The sequence below is a fragment of the Dendroctonus ponderosae genome, unplaced genomic scaffold (assembly GCF_020466585.1).
Source record: "Dendroctonus ponderosae isolate FM_Combo_2020 unplaced genomic scaffold, Dpon_F_20191213v2 Dpon_F_20191213_3, whole genome shotgun sequence".
NCBI classification, from domain to species: domain Eukaryota; kingdom Metazoa; phylum Arthropoda; class Insecta; order Coleoptera; family Curculionidae; genus Dendroctonus; species Dendroctonus ponderosae.
Window position 1 is genome coordinate 4,915,334 of NW_026018508.1, and position 10,018 is coordinate 4,925,351.

Sequence of the window (10,018 nt, forward strand, 5' to 3'; positions counted from 1 at the left end):
TAAGAAGCTCCTGGACTTGGTCCTTATCAAATTCACACTGTTACTGAAATTAAAATTCGTATTATTTTTTTTTATTGGAAAAACTAAAGCTAAGTCAGCCTGCTGTACATTTTCGTAAGTCGTCATAATACAGTGAAACCGACGTCCCAACAGAGGCAGAACCAACATCTGAGATGAGGTGAACCCAAACAATCGGGTGCATTTGTCCCATCGTCATGACGATGTCCTCTAGTTGCAACCCAATGAACGTCCTCCATCTCCATCAGCAGCAGCATGGTTCTTTAGTTGTTTCGTGAACAATCCGAATCTCAATTCTGTCGCGACAGTTTGCCGCTTGCGTTAGTCGTTGATGGTTCGCTTGTGAACGGCAAAATTAGACCGCGCTCCTGTACGTAATTTCCGTGTTTATGTTTTGAACTTGCAGTGAATTTACTCGAATAGTTGGTTGATTAGCAGCTTTTCGTATCCTTCGGATTATCTTGTCCAAAGAACTAAAACAAGGTGAGTGGCTTTTGACTGTAGATTTTTTTTCCAATTTACCGCTTAAACCGAAGAGCATCACATTTCGGTTAGTTTATTTAATTCGTACATTTTCACTTTAAGCAATTGTTCCACTAATCGGAACTAAAAATTCAGCAGGATTTCAGTGCCCTTTTAACATTTTTTGTTTGCGTCACTTTTTCTTTTTCTTCCATTTTACATCAGCGCATATATCGTAATTTAATTTGCTTTTCATTTCGATTCATTGTTGTTGTAAAGAACTTATTTACTTCAAAACTTGTTTTATTAAATTTATTTCGTTCTACTTCGATTTTTTAATTAGTTGCATTTATATATACGTTTATAAGTTTTGTTAATTATTTCTAATTCTAAATGATTCACTTGGTGTCGAAATTGCATAAATTCTGTGGGTTAAAACTTTGTAATCGAAATTCAAGTAGGCGAATTTTTAAAAAGCGTATTTTTTTCAAACTATGTCGCATACAGTGTGCTCCAAAATTAGCCAAAATTGACCAAAAGTTCTAAATAAACGTCGATGCCCGTTACACAAATAGAACAGTCTTGACATGTTCCTAATTAAAATCAGAACTCCAAATTCTCGTAATAAGCTCAACGTTTTAAAGTCAGTTCAGAAAATAACATAGAAGAGGCGTCACATTTTTCTTCATTCGACAGATGTGATGTGGTTTTCTCAAATTACTAGCACTTGATTTGTCTATCAATGATCCAAGTTCTTGATTTGTTTGCCTTGGACCTCGGAACCTTCAAAGAAACAGGATTTTGGATGCAAGTCATACTATTTTTGTGGGAAATGATCAAAATAACCAATTATTAACAGCAACATTAATTTATTCGCGAAAATGTTCAAGCAAAATAAAAAACTATGGGCGGCTGGAAAATATTTAAATCCAGTTTAATTTCCAGGTTCATTAATTAACCTTTTCTTCGTCTGCTTCTGCGGCTGAAATTAATCCCTACATACATGCGTTTTAAATGTAACCTCGGGTATAATAATCGCACTTTTCGCAATTTTTTTTTCTTTTATTGAACGGACTGACAACTTTCACATTATTAAAATACCATGTTTGTTTCATAAATAATTATGATTTCACTTTTGTGGATACGTAGGTAAATGTGTTATAGACAATGTGGCTTTTGAAGGCACTTTTCTTAAAAATAAGGGGCTTAAGTGAAAAATTATACTCTAGCTGAAAGCGTTAAAACAATACAATTTTACCTTCCGAAAAATTTAGGACTCATTTCCTACTTCTAATCTTACATTGATACGCGTATTATTTTAGGTCTACTTTTAGCCGAAAAAAAGTTCAAATTAACAAAAATGTTAACTTTCGACTATTTTGGAAATAATTTCATTCATAAAATTGGAATCGAATTCTTTCTAGAGACCGCAGCGTCATGTACTATATGAAATAATTTCAGATTAGTCATCTATTTTATCACCACCTTGTACTTATAGTATTTTATTATTTTTAATTTAGAAATTTTTATGATATTTCTTTTAGGTTATTATGTTCAGAAAAAAAATTAGAAAGTGCTTGTTATGTTTAATAATATGAATGCAATTTTTTGTTGAAAGTTAGTTGTTTTAAAAATCGCTATGAAATATATATGGCTAAATTTCAACAAAATTTTCAACCACTGCTTACAGTGCCTTTTTCGCTAATTTCTGGGCTCATTTCTCCTTTCATATCCTTGCTTAAATATCGTTTTCGTTTCTTAATTTGACAAAAACTACCTATTTTTCTGAATGAAAATAGACAAAATGCTGTACCACTGGTTGGTTTTGCCGTTTAGCAAGTTTTGATAATTCATAACACCCCATTTTGCTAAATATGATACGTAGATAATTGACTATATGAAATGAATTCGGAAAATAGTATGCATTATTTTCACGTCCTGGTAACCTGATACCGATATAAATTTTAAAAATATTAAAATTATGATTTAAAAGCAAATTATAAAAAATTTTATTATTAATTATTAAGAAAATGGAATAGGTAGGTGACCGTAAATAAAATGATTTTTAAAATGACCTTAATTGTTTCTAATTGGTAGAAAAAAGCTTATGTACAGAAACAAGAAACTAGCTGCATATTTCCACCTCATTCATCATCAATTTGCTAAATTTTTGCCTACCCAGTCCCTGTCGGTCAAATTTCCGGACAGTTAGGTGAAAAAATTTCGTTCAAAGCCGCCGAGTGAAAAACGACACCTAAAGTTAATAACTTCCAACTTGCTCCCAATCTTTCAACTTAGGCATTCATCATTAATAAATAAGCTTAGGAAGTGTATACCGTTCACAAAACATCGATACGTTATCCGCAACTAGCCATTTACCCTAATGAGGCATCTGAAAATTTAAAAAAATACACATGCTAATACATCCATCTAACTTAGTCTGCCTGACTGACTGACTCGCTACTGCGCTTATCGATTTCAGGTAATTTATAAATTAACAAGCAGGTATATAAATATTGATCATCTAATTCAAAATTAAAACATATGGCGTGGGAATCCGACTCAAATTCTGCACTGTCCGGAATTTAACAGTGTTATGCCGCCTTTTAGCAGACTACCGCAAATTTAATTGGGTCCCAGAAGAACTTCGAAGCTATCAACCAACATAACTGTCTGTATTTTTTATATGTATAAATGATACAACTTCTGTCCTTGTGCATTAAATTGATTGAACATTTTCTATACTGTTCTAATAATTTTGTGTGTTTGATGGGGTTTTTGTTATCTGCAATGTATTATCAAAAATTCGAAGCGAAGATTCATAGTCTACTAGAACTGTTCAAGTCATCAAGCGACAAAATGTTCTTAAAATATACCAATGAATAGCAGTGTTGTCGTTTAATTATAGCGCCTGTCTAGTTAAGTAAAAAAAACCACTGTCGATTCCTTCCAAACTTGTTATGAAAGAGATATGTAATACCAAATAGGAAATGTTGTTTTTGCCTGAAACATTGCTACGTAGGACAAAGTCTTTTTTAGCGGATAAACCATGTTTAGATGCATTAATATTCTAGCGCTTTGCGCCAGTACAAATTAGGTAAAGTATATGGCATGCTAAAGTCGGTTCTTTCGTATTTGGAGTAGGCACAAGTTTACGTACGTTTTCTGAAAAGGTGAACTAGATTGAAATTAATCCTGAATGTTCTTAGGTGATAATACAATAATTATTAACAAAATTAAAAGAATAGATTTACGTCACTGATGTTCAAGCTAAATGAAGACTAATAGCAGCTTCCATGGCAAGCCACATCAAGATTAATATCTTTTCCCTTTTCCGTGCATACAAAATTGTGTCTAATAGTAGTGCTAATTACCAATTATTTCAACCTGAATACTTTACGCAATATTCAACAGAAATGAACAAATATTTGAAATTAGAGGAGTAAATCGAAAAAAATAAAATTAATGTTTTCAAAAGCTGCAAACTTTCCATGAATATTTTCCGTGACATCATTGATGTTATAATTTTTTTTAAATTTTTGATTGGTACTGAACACGAGAATTTTTTCAAACTCTCCCTATTCTAATAAAAAATGATACACGATCTACGCTGTGGTTTATTAGTTTTTTTCTTTAACCAGTTGTATAATTTTTTAAAGGTTTTGCAATTTTTTTTTTCATTAAATTGGATGGGCTTACTTAGAGAGGCTTAGAATAGTTAGAACTTACCATGAACAGAAAGTCTAATTTTGAAAAAGTCCAGACCTGTGGATATCAAAAATATCTTAAAGCTTGACGTTAATAATCGCATTAATAATTACTTTAAAAGCATAGATAGAGAATCACTGTAAAAGTGAAATTGTACCATCATACAAAAGTGCAAAAGCGAACACCAAAACAAAAACCGCCATGCATGCTAATTATGTAGAGAAATTTTCAATTTTTATTAATTACGTTATTGATAATCTCTTCGTTTTGATTTCCCATATCTTCTTGTCGTTTTTATGTTTATTTTTAATAAAACCAATTTGAAAGTGAACAGAATAGTATGCTGTTGAAAATGTTGTGATTGGTTTTAAAATCCTGAATAAATTATTTACTCCAAATTTCGAAAGTGCAACTGGCATTTCGCAAACAAATTTTTCTAAAAATAATTCTCTGGAAAAGATGCATACTTATACAGGGTGTCAATTTGAAAACTTCCCACTCTTAATATCTGTCTTGCAGTTGAAAATATGAAAAACCGGAGACCCGTCAATTTTATTTTTAAGGGGCACATTTTAATTTCATATTTTTATCCTCCTTGTTTCAACCCCCTAGACGGGTAGATGTCACCCTTAGAATCTTAAATGGGAAGGGGGTCAAGTGGCACATCGTTTTAAAGGGCGTTCAATTCTCTTTACATTAGTTATTACTTTGTTGCTTTTTGTCCAGACTTTCCGAATAATCGCGTTTCAAAGTTGTAGGAATAATTAAACTTGCGTGCATTCAGATATTGGTTTTCAGGTTAGTATTTACACAAAAACAATTGTATTGGGTCTCCTTGTAATACGAACGATTAGAAGAGAAGGTTACATTGTTAAAATCGTTGAATAACGGGAAGAAAATCTAGTTTMAACATTGATTTCTTATTTTCTATTTCGATCTTATTTCTTATTTATTGATTATTTTACATCGACAAAAATTACTTTTTATTTGCGGAAGAGAAATTTCYACAGTAAAWCGTATGYCATTTACTTACGCACTATCTTATAAGTTGTTCACCTTTTAATATCAGCAGGTTGTGTTTTATAAACAATAGACTTAAAATGTCCCGAAAGAAATAAGTTTAACGGTGTTCAATCCGGTGATCTTGGACCCCATTCAATTGGTCCCCTTCTGCCAATCGATCTATCCGGGAATATCTTATCAATGTTAGGGAGGCTTCGAAAATAGACCTTATTATTGTTTACAGGAAAATAGACAATCGCATAACTTGTAAGATAGTGCGTAAGTAGATCCTATGTGTTTTATTGTAGCAATTTCTWAAATTTCCGCAAATAAAAAGTAATTTTTGTCGATGTAAAWTAATGAATAAATCCAAATTCAATTGATTAAACTAGATTTTCTTCCTATTATTCAACGATTTTAACGGTGTAACCGAATCTTCTAATAATTTGCAGGCAAGTTTAATTGTTTCTGTAATTTTGAAACGCGATTATTCAAAAACCCTGGACAAAATGCAACAAGGTAGTAACTAATGACATCTACCCGTCCTAAGGGGTTGAAACAAGGAGGCTAAAAATATTAATTTAAAGCGTCTCCTTTACAAATAAAATTTAAGGGTCTTTCCGATTTTCATATTTTAAACTGCCAGAAATATATTAAGGGTGTGAAATATATTAAGTTTTCAAATTGATACCCCGTATAAATAAAACAGTCGAAAAAAGGCGCCTTGTAAATGTTTTAAGAAAACTTGTGTAGCAGAAAACAAAATTTCTGTGAGCACTGGGCGTCAAAAATCATGCTCTGCCGATATTAATTAAACTTTTCTAGCTAAATTTCTCAGTCGTATTTTTTATCCAAATTTTTATAGCAATATAAGAATAAGATATRARAGAAGATAAATTTCGAAAAAACTATTTTTTGTCCTTTCTAGTGTGTATACAAAAGTTCTCAACAGTTTACAACAAACCTTGGCTGTCTATATTTTCGCAGGATTACCACTCAAATCACAGAAGGTTTTGTATTATTTACGATTTAGATAATTTTCTTTGTGTTTTTATTCAAGGTAAAGCGGTTTATCAATAATGAATGTGTACGCTACAATCTCATAAATAAGGGGTGATAAATATTCATTTCAGGAAACAATGATAGGCAAACTGCATCAAAATATGCGAATATTCCAAAATAAGCGTTGCTAAGTAGGTACACAGTGTGTTGTGTATTGACAAATTGAAATTGGGATTTTTCATATTGTGCTAATATGTACAGAAAATTAAGGGAAGTGGTTGGAATACAATTAAGAGGACGATCATGTCACTGAGAATAGTGAGAATCTTGCTAGGGACTTTTTTATTGCAAAATTTTCCTCTCTTTTTTATTAATTATTGAATAGAAAAGTTTATTATTTTTTATGTTTCACATTAACCGCTTTAAAATATTACGTTTCAAAAATGTTATCAAGAAACGAAAAATCTTCTGCAGAAAATTGTATATACTTAATTCTGCTTATTATTTCTATTTGTTTCATTTTCGTAATGAAGATGATTTATCTAAGATTTTAACGATTGATTTAAATGGCAACAAAACGGATTCGTTTGGTGTTAAATCCGGGCTTTACCGGCGAAAGCCTTTGAAGCCGCCAACTCAACGCTTTTAAATTGTTTTTTACCACAAGCGCCTGTGTATTAGAGCCAAATATCTTCTGAAAACTTCTTAGAGGATTATGTATAGGTTTATTATTTTGAATTATTGCCGTTATGTTCTATTGTTATTTATCTGAAAACTTTGATTGTTTTTTGTTAATTCCTGTCATCAAGAATCACAAATCTGTCTCGCACAATTTGCTTCTAATTTTCGGTAACAATTTGACTGTGTTTCGTGCTGTTTTTATATAAAGAATTAAAATATGAAATGTTCTTAGTTGGTGCATTTTAAAAGGTCTGAATTTCGCAAATTTTTAAAAACTACAGGGCAACATTTAAAATTATGTGTGGCTGTTTTCTGTTTTTCTTCCCATTTTACTGGTTTATCTGCAAAATTTCATTTTTATACGGATTTTCAGTACTACGTAATTCAATTTAGAAACTTGAATATTGCTTTACATATACCTAAAATAATTATTATATTCATGGAAGCCTTAAATTAATAGGTGTAATTTGCATTATCTTGGAAAATATACTTTCAATCGTAAATTTCTGGGAAGAGAAAAATAAAAGTTAATTCAAAACAATGCAAAATTTTCAGTTAAACCCAGCCCAACCAATTATGATTAACAATGAGGTAACACGTGCATGCCAAGCTGGTTTCCTAAACATATACAATCTTAAAACACGCTAATCTGATACACAAAGGATGAGCCTCTCTTGCCACATCTTTATTTGAAAATCGAAATCGATTGTTGTTTTAACGCTGTCAATTTCCTCCTAGGAGTGAGATAAATCTGTCACATTGCGGAAGCAAGTGTGAAGAAACACAAACATTATTCCACATTTTAGGGTTTTAAACTTCAACTGGAAGATAAATCGAGCCTGATACCGGACGCTGTACACTTATTTGATTTTTCATTTTCCGCCTTACGGTGTTTGCAATTACTCACGTACATTCAGAAATGGTTTTTTTTGTTTTGGTTTTTATTGAACCCACTACGTACGATTTAGTTAGGTTGAAAAACGGCTTGAAACCATTGGGTAGTTTTTCAGAACATATAAGGAAATTTATAAAAAGTGCTTAGTCCCAAACTGTAATTTTTGTTTCTTGTTATAAGATTTTTTAAATAATAATTAAATATTATATATTATCAACGCAGTATATTTTCAAAATTGTTTATTGTAATTTTTTAATTAACTAAACTGTTTCAACTGGGTCCTGCTACCTTGCATTTTCGTCCCAAACTTCCAAATATTTAGACGTACCGACTCCATCATCCACTAATGATCCGACGTGCTAAAGAGAGAATCATAATTTCATGTAGGTTAACTTAATTAGAAATAGACTATGTTTACATGTTTGTCCCAGCATGAAAAACTGAACGTTTTATTATGACGGATCCGTTTCTTTTTATATCCGTTATAAATGTTTCTTTTGGGATCTGTTCTGGTTATTCCCAGTTGAAATGCTAAGAATTACCCAACGCAGCATATGGTACTAGATATTTATCAAGTCGTCCACCAATATGAGCAAGTATTAGGACAATGAACACCCCAATGTAATTTTTATCGATGATTTATTGGACTTTACTTTTTCTCAGTGGGGATTGAGGCATTTATCTTATCGACACTTGTTTGCTTTAAATGATATTGTATAAAGAAGTTCCTGTATGAAGCTGGAATAATGATATCGCAGAGGAAACGGCTTTAACGGTTTTTTTTCTGGTCATAAATAGTAAGTTTGAGTTTACATAGCAATAAACCATCATTAAAGATGTGAATAATTTATGGTACTGGGCAGAATCTTGCAATTGCAGCTCCACGCAAAGAACAAGCGGATACAATATATACCATTTTTGTTCGACAGTTTCCGCAACAGTTTAAGCAATAATTGCTATTTAAAATTTAGATTGTTCAATTTTATCCCGCGATGGAAACTCACAACATTCAGCAATTAATTCATTATTACACTGCAACATATAGTGGGTATTCTTATGATGAATCATCTTGCATTTCCAATTATAATCATCATTCTATTGTAAGAGGTGGCCAATAAATACGTCTGCCTAATTATATTAATAAACACGTGCAATCAATGGGTCAACAATTAATTTTATGCACCCACCCACACGCCATTCGGATAATTCAAAGGTATTGTTTGGCATATCTGCACGCAAATACTTTTAAAGGGGTGCTTAATAATCAACCATTTAAAGCTTATGGTAACAGGATGTTTAAAAATCATTCCTCTTTTTATGTACCTATAGCTTATTTTTTTTTTAGGTGCTGAATAATTAGCATTTTATTTTAGGATAGTGTCTTTTGCTTGCAAGTTTGTCATAATTTACACAGACGAATATTTTGTCTCAAGAACAGTCCATATGCCGTAAAAGAAACAAGTAACTAGTTTAAATGTAAAATGTAAAATAATGCGAGTGATAATAATCGGGATTTTAGCAGGGTTCTTATATGTATTTGTGCGGGGATCATCCGAGCTCCCTGGGTGTTTCTTTCTTCTTTGATTTTTCAGAACGTATCAACCATAAATAAAATCTAGGACATCATTGATTTTGTAGTAAAAAGAACTTTGGAAAGTAAGCATGTACGTGCAGGACTTTTTAAGCAACCGGAAATAGTTTCTAAGAAGCGAATTATTTGATTCCTATTTTCTGCATCGTTTAGAACCGGGGGTAGAACGGAAGCGGACATAAATTGCAAAGGTTTGTTAATTTAAGGTGTATCTAAGCTTTGTGAGTAAAATAATTGAAACTAGATATGCCCACAAAGAGAATTACAAGACCTTTCAAACCACTACACAAAACTGAAAATGTTTTTCTCTGGACATGCGAAATGACGTGCCCGCGCGTGTTTTCTTTTAATTTAACACTCTAATAATCCAAGATTGCTGTTAATTCGGTTCCGTTTAGTCACCAGGTTTATACCACTTAGATTAAAAATATATTTTTCTATTGTCTAACGAATTCATTGATCTTTTCTGTGTGTAGTTGAATCATCTCTTGAAATAATTGACCACATTAGTAATGAAGTTCTCAAAATGAGTAACAAATGCCAATGCCTGAGGGTAATTGCTGATGACGCACTTTATACCTGTTTTTTGCCACAAATGTGCAGTAGAAAAGTCGAATATTTTTTCCATTTGTTCCAATTAGCTCTGAAAGATTCATTTA

General features: G+C 31.9%; 1 protein-coding gene across 1 annotated transcript in view; it reads left to right on the forward strand.

Annotated features, from left to right (window-relative positions):
- The first annotated feature begins 287 nt into the window (after positions 1-287).
- The window catches only part of LOC109540336, an 84,567-nt gene continuing 74,836 nt past the window's right edge, over positions 288-10,018 (forward strand). Inside the window, exon 1 of the mRNA XM_019908684.2 lies at positions 288-501. The gene's annotated coding sequence lies outside the window, so the exon portion shown is untranslated. The remainder of the gene's footprint in view (positions 502-10,018) is intronic.